At 34.3% G+C, this 10,762-nt stretch overlaps 1 non-coding gene across 1 annotated transcript; it reads right to left on the bottom strand.

Annotated features, from left to right (window-relative positions):
- Positions 1-10,201: 10,201 nt before the first annotated feature.
- Positions 10,202-10,308, bottom strand: LOC112479067. The gene has a single exon (XR_003046035.1). It is a non-coding gene; the product is annotated as a U6 spliceosomal RNA (small nuclear RNA).
- Positions 10,309-10,762: the final 454 nt, after the last annotated feature.

Raw genomic sequence — 10,762 nt, 5'->3', positions numbered from 1 at the left:
TTGTAGTACAAATACTTATTGAGGTCTGTTCTATGCCAGGCACTGTTCTTCAATCTGGGGACACTGAGGTGATCAAAATGGAGAAGAGCCCTGCCCTCGTCTGTAATTACTTTCTATTGCAAGAGAGAGACAACCAAGAAACATATACTATAAATAAATCAGATAACTGAAAATTATGAGTAAGTACTAAAAACACAAGGAACTTTTTCATTTGTTTGTTTGTTTGTTTGGAGAATGATTGAACTCACTATATAGCTTGAGACTGATATTTTTTAATACAAGTAATATAAGCATGTATACATAAAAGTATACAGTATAGAGAGCTTTTGGCGCCCCCTCACTAAAAAACCTGTGATAATATTTTTACAGAAATATTCGATTAATAAATTGACTTCTGTTCAACATAGGTTTGTCTCTTCTTTTGTGTGCTCTCCAGATTTTGTTGTGTTTTCTCTTCTCTGGGCACCCCATTTACTTCCAGCACCGTGACTTTCCCACACCTTTGCCCTCCCTGCGAATTGCTGCACGCTAACTGCTGAGAAGGCAATGGAGTACAGCTAAGGAAGCTTTGCGTTACTTCCAATCTGTTCTGTAAAAAATGTCTAAGGTTGAGAGCTTTTATTAACAGGGTCTGCCTTTTCTCGGTGCTTGCGTGATACTATAGCTCTTAGTCTCTCTGCTGATAGCACTACCTTTTGCTGGCTTCCTCTGAGTTTTTGCCCATTGTCTTCCATGCCGTCATAATAAGTTAGTTAGCTTAGTTTGTCTGGAAGAGTAGCTTTCTTATTAGAGTTTGATTGAAAGCAGATTTCTCTCATTGAACAGAAATGAGAATGCCGTGACACTTCATATGTAACATTATTAGCCTCTCCTTGGCTGGCATGGCTTTGGAGGTTTACTGTTGAACACTGTCATGCCCAATATTATATAGGCAAAAATATTATAGTTGCTAAAGAAACATGAGGGCAAGTGATCAGACCATAATGTCTCTTGTTGGAAAAATAATTATTTGTTAGATCATTTATATCGAATTTTGGGATGAAAATATTTGTTCATCATAGGGTAGAAGTCTCTGCTATTGAAGTATTGTTGTGAGTCAAACACTTATAATAAGAATCGTTCATTGAAATAATTTCTAAATATTTTTCTAGTATCTATGTTGAATTGTAAAGTCTGGGTCAGCAAAAATGGAAGTAAATTTCCTGGCCCTATTTTAATATCAACATCATAGAGGCACCAGGCAAGCAGAAGGAACAGTCAGGATTGGCTCCTTCTGGGCAGCCCTTCTTAGAGCACAGATTACTACAGCTTCCTCTTCAGGGTAAGGTGGATCTTCGTGAAGAGTATTTCTTAACTCTTTAAAATTTTGCTTTTTTTTTTTTTTTAACTTTAACACATTTTTATAAAAGACCATCATCTGTGAGATTGCAGCATGGGAACTATACCTCAAAAGGCAGTACTAAGTATTTAGTTACTTATGCAGAAATCTTTGAATACTCAAGATTAGTTTCACAGAAAATAAAAAAAAAAATTCATTATTTATAACAAAGTAATACAAATTGTACCTTCAAATTATAATTTAAAAATTTAGCATTTGTTTTGTTATGTTCGGTTGTAAGCATGTTAGCTGTATTACTTCATTCTCATGATACCTATGAACGAGGTATCAGTGTCATAGTAATTTCTGAGATGGTTAAACTGAGACATGGAGAGTTGTCACTAACAAAATTCTTAACCATTGGGTCTAGCATTACCACATATAAATTTTAAAAGAGTAAAATTCAGGGAAAATATAAAAATTGAATTAATAATTGTATAAATAAGAGGTTTTATTATAATTAGAATTATCTTTAATGTCAAGTAATTCAAAGACTAAAATGAAAACTCCAAACTTTGTAAAAACATGATTTAGTGGGAAAGGTATTTGTCTTTTGGATAAGAGAATATATTGTGTTTTGAATTAATAGTTACCATGAAAACATCTTTTTTGATGACCACCACAGTCTGCTGTAATACGTTTGTTTGCTTGTTTTTCATTTTGGAACAATTGTATTAGTAAAGGATGTTTGTCCACTTCTAAGAGAGATGATGTCTTATAGTTCTCTGCCTGCACTGATAGGAAAGGGGTTTTTCAGCTGTCTGGCAAGTGAGAAAACATTGGCTAATAGGACCAAATAGGAGGTTGAGACAAAAAACACAGTTGGAACTTTTTAAAATATTTGTTTTGAATCCAATCTCAGCAATGTCTTTATTTTACATTAAGAATTCTACACTTAAGTCAAAGAAAGATGTTGCTCTTTTTCCCCTATGGCTCATTGAATCATTCATTCTTGCTGAAATAATGGCAAAGTGATGCCAGAATGCATATCAGAAAGGCAAAGAAAGAACTTCAAGGAATCGTGGACTGCAGTGTTTATCAAAGAAAATAACAACAAAATGTGGGCTTAGGGGATAAAAATAGTTGGAAAGTTTAAATAAATCTTTTAACCTAGTGTAAGCAATTAGCAATTACTTTTAATTGCCTTTAGTTTTGTTGCTTTCATTAATTTCCTAAATTCCAAAATTTTAAAATGTCACCATAAATAAGCAATTTATGTTTTACACTTACTGTATTCAAGAATAATTCGGAAAGCATCATTCAGAAGACTTGTTAAAGTTTAATACAGATAGGTATATTCAATACTTAACCCCTACGGGCAACAAAAGTATTTCTGCCTTTTAGTGATAAGGAACCCTATACCAACCCACCTCCATTGCTAAAACCATGTGTTTTAATAATTTTATGTTATACAATCACTAGAACATAACTCAAAACACAGTTTTGTCACTTACTGGATATCTGTTTTTAGGAACAGAATGAAGAGTGGGAATCGTACCACCCAAAGCTTGGCTAATGACCTACAATTGTCTCATGACCTCAGGGAAGGAGGGTGTTTTAAGAGTCTGGCAGAGCTGTGACAGGCAGGAAGGTGAGAAGAGACTTTCTGCTATGAAGCAGGAAGGGGGAGGCAGATCTTAATTTATACATTAGCAAGCTTCAAAAATATTTGAAAGCAGATCTATTTTTGTTTTTATCTAAAGAAATAGTAAGGATCTATCATTTTACTGAGACCTTAACACTTTCTCGCTAACCAGCAGGTTATGTGAAACATTTTTGCATCTAATATTTGATGTCTTCTTAATCATTAACCTGTTTTAAAGCTTAAAAGTCTGTGTTTACTCAATAAAGCTGAAAAAAAAGTTCATGTTTGTCACTAACATTCTAATTTATTAATAATCTCAAACATGAAAGTCAATGTTATACTCTGAATGTTAGTTTGGTAGATAGGAAGGTACACATAGAATAAATAATTTACTTAGGAATGAATAAGAACAAATGAAGACAAACAGTTGGAAAAATATCAGTTTTATCATGAGTAGTATATCTTACTTATTAGTATGTGCCTGAGTTGAAGGAAGAGAAAATACTTAAAATGTCAAAACATGTTTGCAATATGTTTAATGCTGTTTTCTGTTTCTGTGAGCTTACCTCATTGCTCCTTCTCCCATTACTGAATAGAGTTAAATGTCCCTACTAAGTATTAGAGCACTATTTTATAATTTGTCATTTATATCATTTTACTTTTTGAGGATTTTAGCAATAAAATGCATTTAAAAGTTTGACCGCATTAATAAAAAATCTAGTTTTGATCATATTTGGCTTAAAAAACAGTATATTTTATTTTTTAATTCCAAAAGCAATACATAAATTTACCAGGAAGTGTTCCATACCAGTAAAGCAGACATCCTTTTGTTACTGCTTCAAATGAGAATGAATTTAAAACTTAACCTTCAAAACAGTCAGTGATTTTTTTCTTCTTTCTTTTCTTTCTTTCTTTTTTCTTTTTTTATTTAGAATAATAAAGTGCTGGTATCTACATTTTATAAACTATAAGGTGCCTTTCCCTTCTTTTTCATGTTTATCCTGTATTAATCCTTTATCTCTTTCATTGGAATTTAAAAATAAAATGTTTTTTAACTTCTACAGCTGGCATCATTTTTTAAAGTAATATTTTTTTGAGCCAAAATGCTAGTCCAAAAGCAGACTGGTCTTGGGGTGTGGAGTCAAAACCACCAGTAGCATGGCTAGATAGAAAAGATAACATGTCCATCACCCCTAAGTTTAAAACGTTTTATACATAAGTAAGGTTTGAAAGGGGATGAATGAGGCAGTCTGAAAGAAATTACATTAGCTATAGGCAGAGGGGTAGGAGAAGGTGATGTGGGTCCAGCTCTAGATGGGTACAGAGTCTGAAAAAAAGGAATGTCCACTCCTGTGGATTGACTATGGGCAGCCGTCCAGAAAGTCCACGTGTAAATAAGAAGAGGAGGCTCCTGGATTTCGATAGTGCCTGGCTAAAATAATATGAAGTTCCAACAGGCAATGGAAGGAATGTGAGCAGTCTTTTATTTGGCCAGCAGCCATTAACAGACTAACAGTTCTGTCTCCTTCTCTCATTCTCCAGTCACTGTAATTTAATTTAGAACGTTTCGACATTTCCTCCTTGTCAGAAAAAAGAATGTTTTATTTATTTCAAATGAGTCAATAGATCTACCTCAGTAAAGGGGAAAAATGAGAAAGAGAAACTAACAAAGAAGAAAAAATGAAGAAGGAGGAAGAAGAAATACTGGCAGCATTCATAAATAAATACCCATAGCATAATGAGTATAACCAAGATATTTCCCACTATTACAAATAAACACCACCAATAAGGTTTTAGACCATAACCTTCCTGATAGTTTTCTATCTATTTATAAGTAGATATGCAATTTTTCTTTACTTAGACATAGGCATGTTTCTCTATATGTTTATGCTTTTCAATTAATGTATTGTGGACATGTTAGTATATAGAAAGCTAAGTGACCATTTTTAAATGTTGAATGTATGGATGTACAACAAATTATTTAACCATCTCTTCTTAAAAGATGTTTAGGACATTTTTTTAGGTCTTTTTATGCTGAGAACAATGAATAAACCTATTTTTACATACAACTTTGCAAAATTATCTAAATAGTTCCTTAAAACAAATTTGAAAGAAATTAAGTTTTAAAGAAATTACATTTTAAAAAGTATATGCACTAAAAACAAAACACAACAAAAAACAAACAAACAGAAAAACAGGCATACACATTCAAAAATCTTTCTGAAAGTCTATACCAATTTACACCTTTACCATTAGTGAAGAAAATTTGTTTATACATACCTTCAGCATCGCTAAAATTTATCTATCTTTTATATTGCTCTCAGGAAATCACTTTGTAAAAGTCTGGGAAAGGAGAAAGCAAAGAAAGAAAGAATGTCCCTAAAACTACATAATCCTTCAGTCTATGCAGCACTGAACTCATGACGTACATCAATTTTTAGTTTATACTTTTAATATATCCTGGGGCAGTTCTTCAACCTCTTCTAAAAAATTCAATTTTAATTTTTATATGTCCACATCCTTTCACATATGATTTGGACAGATGCAGACTATTGAATATAGTGTAAGCAACTTTCTTAGTGCTTCCTTTGAGCTATTTCATAGTTCCTGCTTTAACAGGCAGGAGATAGTCAAGAAATAATGATTCAGCTATTTCTTAAAGATTTCACAATTCTACATTCAATAAAGAAAATGTGCATTCTTGGAAGGTATGGTATTTTTGTAGTTTTAATGTCAGCTCCTATGAAGGGCTTGGACATATCCACATCCCAAATCTCACAGGATTCTCTGTTGCAGAATCGGCTAATTTGCTGACTTCGCAAATGGAATTTGAGCATTAATGTGTGAGTTACAGGCTACTTTAGCTGAAAAGGGTATCAAAATATTTTATAGTAAAGTTTAACTGTTGACTAAAATGGCAGCAATGCATTTTCAGTTGGAAAAAGCAATAAAGGAGAACCTTGGGAGATAAAATCTTGCTTATCTCACTATCTGTATTATGAATGCAAAAGGATATTACTAAACCAAAAGCATAAAAAGGCAATATTATGTTCCACACTTAATTTGTTTATTTAATGAATCACAGTAATGGATTTCCTAGTGTTGACCCATGAGGTGCCATGGATTTTAAAATATAGAGATAAAATAAATGGATAAGATGATATGACTGGAATATATTTTAATTTTAAGTACTTATTCCTAAACAGAAGAAAAGGCTGTATCAGAAAAGGTAGCCAGGATATGAAACATGAAAAATATGCAAATATTGCTACAAAATCAAGTGTTGGCTGTTAGCAGAGGTGGGAAATTTGCTCAGGATGGAGGGGCTGGGGCAGATGGGTATGTCTCCTCATCAAGGATTTGAAGAGGAGGGGAGGGGATAGGAGGCAAAAGGCAAATAAAATATTTTGGTGGCTACTGTTATTTATTCATTATTATGTGTTAATAGAGATGCATAGATTTTAATATTATTCTTAGAATAGTAAGGTGATATTTAGGGGCATGGGAAATCATAAAATAACATTAATTTAAAAGTGAGAGTGAGAAGATAAAAGAGAAACTTAATAAGACTAGCAAAAAGCTTAATATAATGAGCAAGAATATGGAGAAAAGTTAAAAGAGAAAAAATAATAAATAGTAAATATTAAATGATAAGAACAAAACCAAAATTTATCTTCACAATAAATTCAAATAAACCAACTTTCCCTATCATGAAACAAGGAATATCAAAATGGATTTAAGCATATATACATATATGCATCGTTTATGAGAAATATATCTGAAATAAAATGAAGACAAAGGTTAAAAAGAAAAGGATGTGCAGAATTATAAAGGCAAATGCAAATAAAAAAGTAAGAAGGGCTGACAATCAATAAATCAGATAAAGCAAAATCTACCAGAAATGCATTAAATGACACAAAAGAGTTATATTATGGTCTAAGTTGTAGACCAAAATAAAATTAATATCTTTATTCACCAGGCAAACAACATCAAAAATATATAAAACAAAATCCTCCAGAAATACAAAAATAATTTAAACAATTAAAGATGCAATAAATTAAAAATAGGATCAAGAGACTCCTTTTCAAACATGTACAACCAAATGTATATTCAAAACGATTGTCTTCTATTGACAAAGATTATGCCTTATTTTCTTACATTATGAGAACGTACACAATTATGAATCATATACTTCATCTCACAGAGAGCCACAGAGACCATATTCTCCAGTCAATTCAATAAAACTAAAAATCAACAACAAAATCATGACTAAATAACCAAAAGCACTCTTCTAAACAACCACCAGATCAGAATAGAAATCAGAGGGCTAATAATGGCAGGTTAATTTTATGAGCACTTCACTTCAAAATTTATGGAATTTTGGTCTTGAACATTTCTATCAACAAAGAAAACCTGAAATTTAACAATTAAGAATTCCATTTAAGGAAGGAGAAGACCAAGTTCTATTATTCTAAAAGCTGAACTATTTTAAGATTCTGGCTTATCTAGTATATTTAAGGTCACACCACAGAAAATTCATGGGGAAGCCTAGCAAGGAGTCAAGGCTATTTTTGACAGTTTCCCTGTCACAGGCAGGAATATGAGTCAGACTGCTCTAGCCCATCGGAGCCCAGGAGCAGATTCCCAGCAAGGAAGAGGCAACTCAGTCAAGTATGGGAGATTTGGCGGAGCAACAGGCACTCCCCCCCACATGTTTACTCTCCACCATTCATGTTTACTCACTGGCAGCTGGATGCATACTCAGAAGTCTAGTTGGTTCTCGGTAGACTGATGGTGCCAGAGCTGGGGAGTAGTGGAAAGGCAGTGGTGCAAGTTGTGCCTCACTCAAGTGCCCACTGAAGGCCAGGGGCAGGTGTGATGTTGGCCCCTGCTGTCCAAGCTGTGCTCCTGAGAGCCCTCAGCCTCCATCCACAAAAGGAATGTGGCTGCCCATTCTTTGAGCATCACATGCATCAAATGTGGCCTGTGCATGTGCCAGGTAACTACTAACAGGACCAAGCCCTACGTCGAGCCTGGAACTTCTCATCATCTCTGAGGCTGACCACACCCCACCCAGTGCCACCTTTCACCGGTTTAAACCAGCTTTAAGGAAAGGCAGAGCTTCCCCAGCTCTTTGGAACCCAACAGAGTCAGTGTACCATACAGGGCTCTATGGTATTTCAAGAGCTCTCTACTCAGTCCAAATTCCAGGAATATCAGCATCCCCTGGGAGACAGGAGACCCCCCCCCCCAAGTGACTAGTGGTCACTCTCAAATTGGAGAAGTACCACACTACCAGACCATCTCTTTTCTGTCTAAATTAGAATTACTGCAAGAAAAAGGTATGACATTGTTTTAAACCAGAGATCTTTAAGTGATATGTGGTTGACAGGTTTCTACCCTTTTTCTCTGTCTTAAGTTCTTGAAAGGTCTTTAACGTTGAATCTGTATACATAATTGAGGGTTGCTGTTGGCATATAGGACCTCCGCCTGGAGCCCCGAATCTGATTCTAACATCTGCAGTTCTCAAGGTTCTCTGGGACTCTGCCGTTTGAAGAATGTAATGTAAATGCCACTCAGTTGGACAGTGAAGGACTTGCTCCTGATGAGTTTATCCTTTTCAGAACACTGAACTAGTTAGCTCTAATCTTAGAAAATGTCATGGCATTGTATTTTGCATTCATTGGGAAGCACCACCTTACACTCAGTAGTTCTGTTTTGTGCAAGACAATAGCCTGTCAGATATGTAATGGGTTCATCTCCCTTCTTTCAAAGGAAACAATCCTTTGTTAGCAAGCTAAGATTTACCAAAAATGCTGAAATTAACTGCTCAGGAAGGGGCAGTTTCATCTGTGTTCTTATGTTCTTATGTTTGATTTAGACACAGTTTATTATATTTCTGTGACATGATTTCAACAATAACAGCATGCAGTTTAATCATCATTTCATTTACAATGAAGTACAGATTAATAAATAGTCTATCCATCATGAAGAAGATTTCCAAATATGTATTCTATATATGTGCTTTATGAAGCCATTTTCAAAAAGGATCCACAGAGTATCTTTTTAAATGTGGTATTTTAAAATTCCCCAGGGCCCTGTGCTTTCTTTCTCACCATGATACTGAAGAAGGGAGTAGGGATTTCTGTGTAATCAGCTGCAGTCTAATCTCTGCACAAAAAGGAAAAGCATGCCCTCTCTCAAAGAGTTTACAGTGTAGAGTAACATCCATGGAATAGAGAAAATTGAATATTATATTATGGTTGTACAGCCTAGCTTGAAGGTCCAAGAGAGAACCTGTCTCTTTCTATAGGAATCTGGGAAATCTGCATACAAAACATGTGACTTAAACATTCCACATAAACAAAGTCAGAATTTTCAGAAAATGTGAGCATGGAAATAAAAATCAGATGTCAGCTATAATTTGTGTGCAGATAAATTATAAAATGCCTTTCTCAGTATTTCTAATCCAAATATCTTTTTATTTTTCTAGCTTAAAATTGTCATGAGTATGTCCTTGCTCATGACAAATACACTGGTTAGACACCAGGGTCCAAGTCGTGAGACTGGGAATGGAGACCAGGACTCACATCACGTACACGTGGCATGAGAAAAGCTAGGGTTAGAATCATAATAGAATAATAGACTTTTGATTATCAATTTAATTCGTATCCATTTCAAAAAGAAGTAGAAATACAGGAAAGTAACAAAAGAACTATTTGATGTAACATGTTAATCAGAGATAATTGCTATAAATATTTAGGATTTATTTTGCAAGAATTTTGTGTCTGTGCATTTATACTCAAATGTAATCACATGTTGATATCCTGCTGTGAATTCTTGAGACTACTGTGGAGGTGAGAAGAGAGGGATAAAGGAAACTAAAATTTTATGTCTTTTTCAGTTGAAATTGCTTTGTTTTGCATTGATTTTTCAATGCTATCATTTTGATGTATAGTATGACAATTTAACCTCTTTAACACTGTTAAGTATTTGCGTATGTTGTGTTTAACAAATATGCAAGCTGAGCAAAACGAAAATGATCCCTGTAGAGTTTTTTATAGGCTTCGATTTAGTAAGCACGTGAAAATGGAGAGTTAGTGATTCCTTAAAACGTTTCAAATGTCTATATCTGCTTCAATATGACAAAAATGTCGAGTCCTGCAAGATGTGTTTCTGTTGTAATTAATATAAATTTTTCACTGGGCTTGTATGTCTATCTCTCTCTCTCTTTTTTCTTAAATATGGAACACTTCATGCATTTGTGTGTCATCCTTGTGCAGGGGTCACACTAATCTTCTCTGTATCATTCCAAGTTTAGTATATGTGCTACCAAAGTGAGCATGGACTTGTATGTCTCTTAATTCCAAATTACCTGTATTTTGCAGAATGGAACTGCTTGACTGAGAGTTTGTCTTAAAGATATTATTTTAGACCATGTGCAAGAGAGAAATTCTTGCCAAGTATGGCCTTCACTTACTGAACTCACTATTTAGAATGAGAGATATGAAGCATATGAAATATTCTAAGGATGAGCTTGACGATGGGCATAAATTCCAGAAAAGAGCAGAGACAACTTGCCTTAGTGCCTCCCTGAGGAATCCCAATCACTCTTTCAGATTCCCTTGGGCATCAAGTTCACCAGGAAACTTTCTCTGAGTCCTCAGTCTAGGCAATAGATTCTTTTGTGATACTTTCATTAGACGATGCATCCTCTATCACTATACTTAACTCCATTTTTTCTTGTATCTTTCTTCTTTTCTGGACAGTGAGTACATTGAGAACAGGTAGAATGACAT

Source organism: Pteropus alecto, unplaced genomic scaffold, assembly GCF_000325575.1.
Source record: "Pteropus alecto unplaced genomic scaffold, ASM32557v1 scaffold33, whole genome shotgun sequence".
Lineage (NCBI taxonomy): Eukaryota > Metazoa > Chordata > Mammalia > Chiroptera > Pteropodidae > Pteropus > Pteropus alecto.
This window is presented reverse-complemented; position numbering and strand designations above follow the sequence as displayed.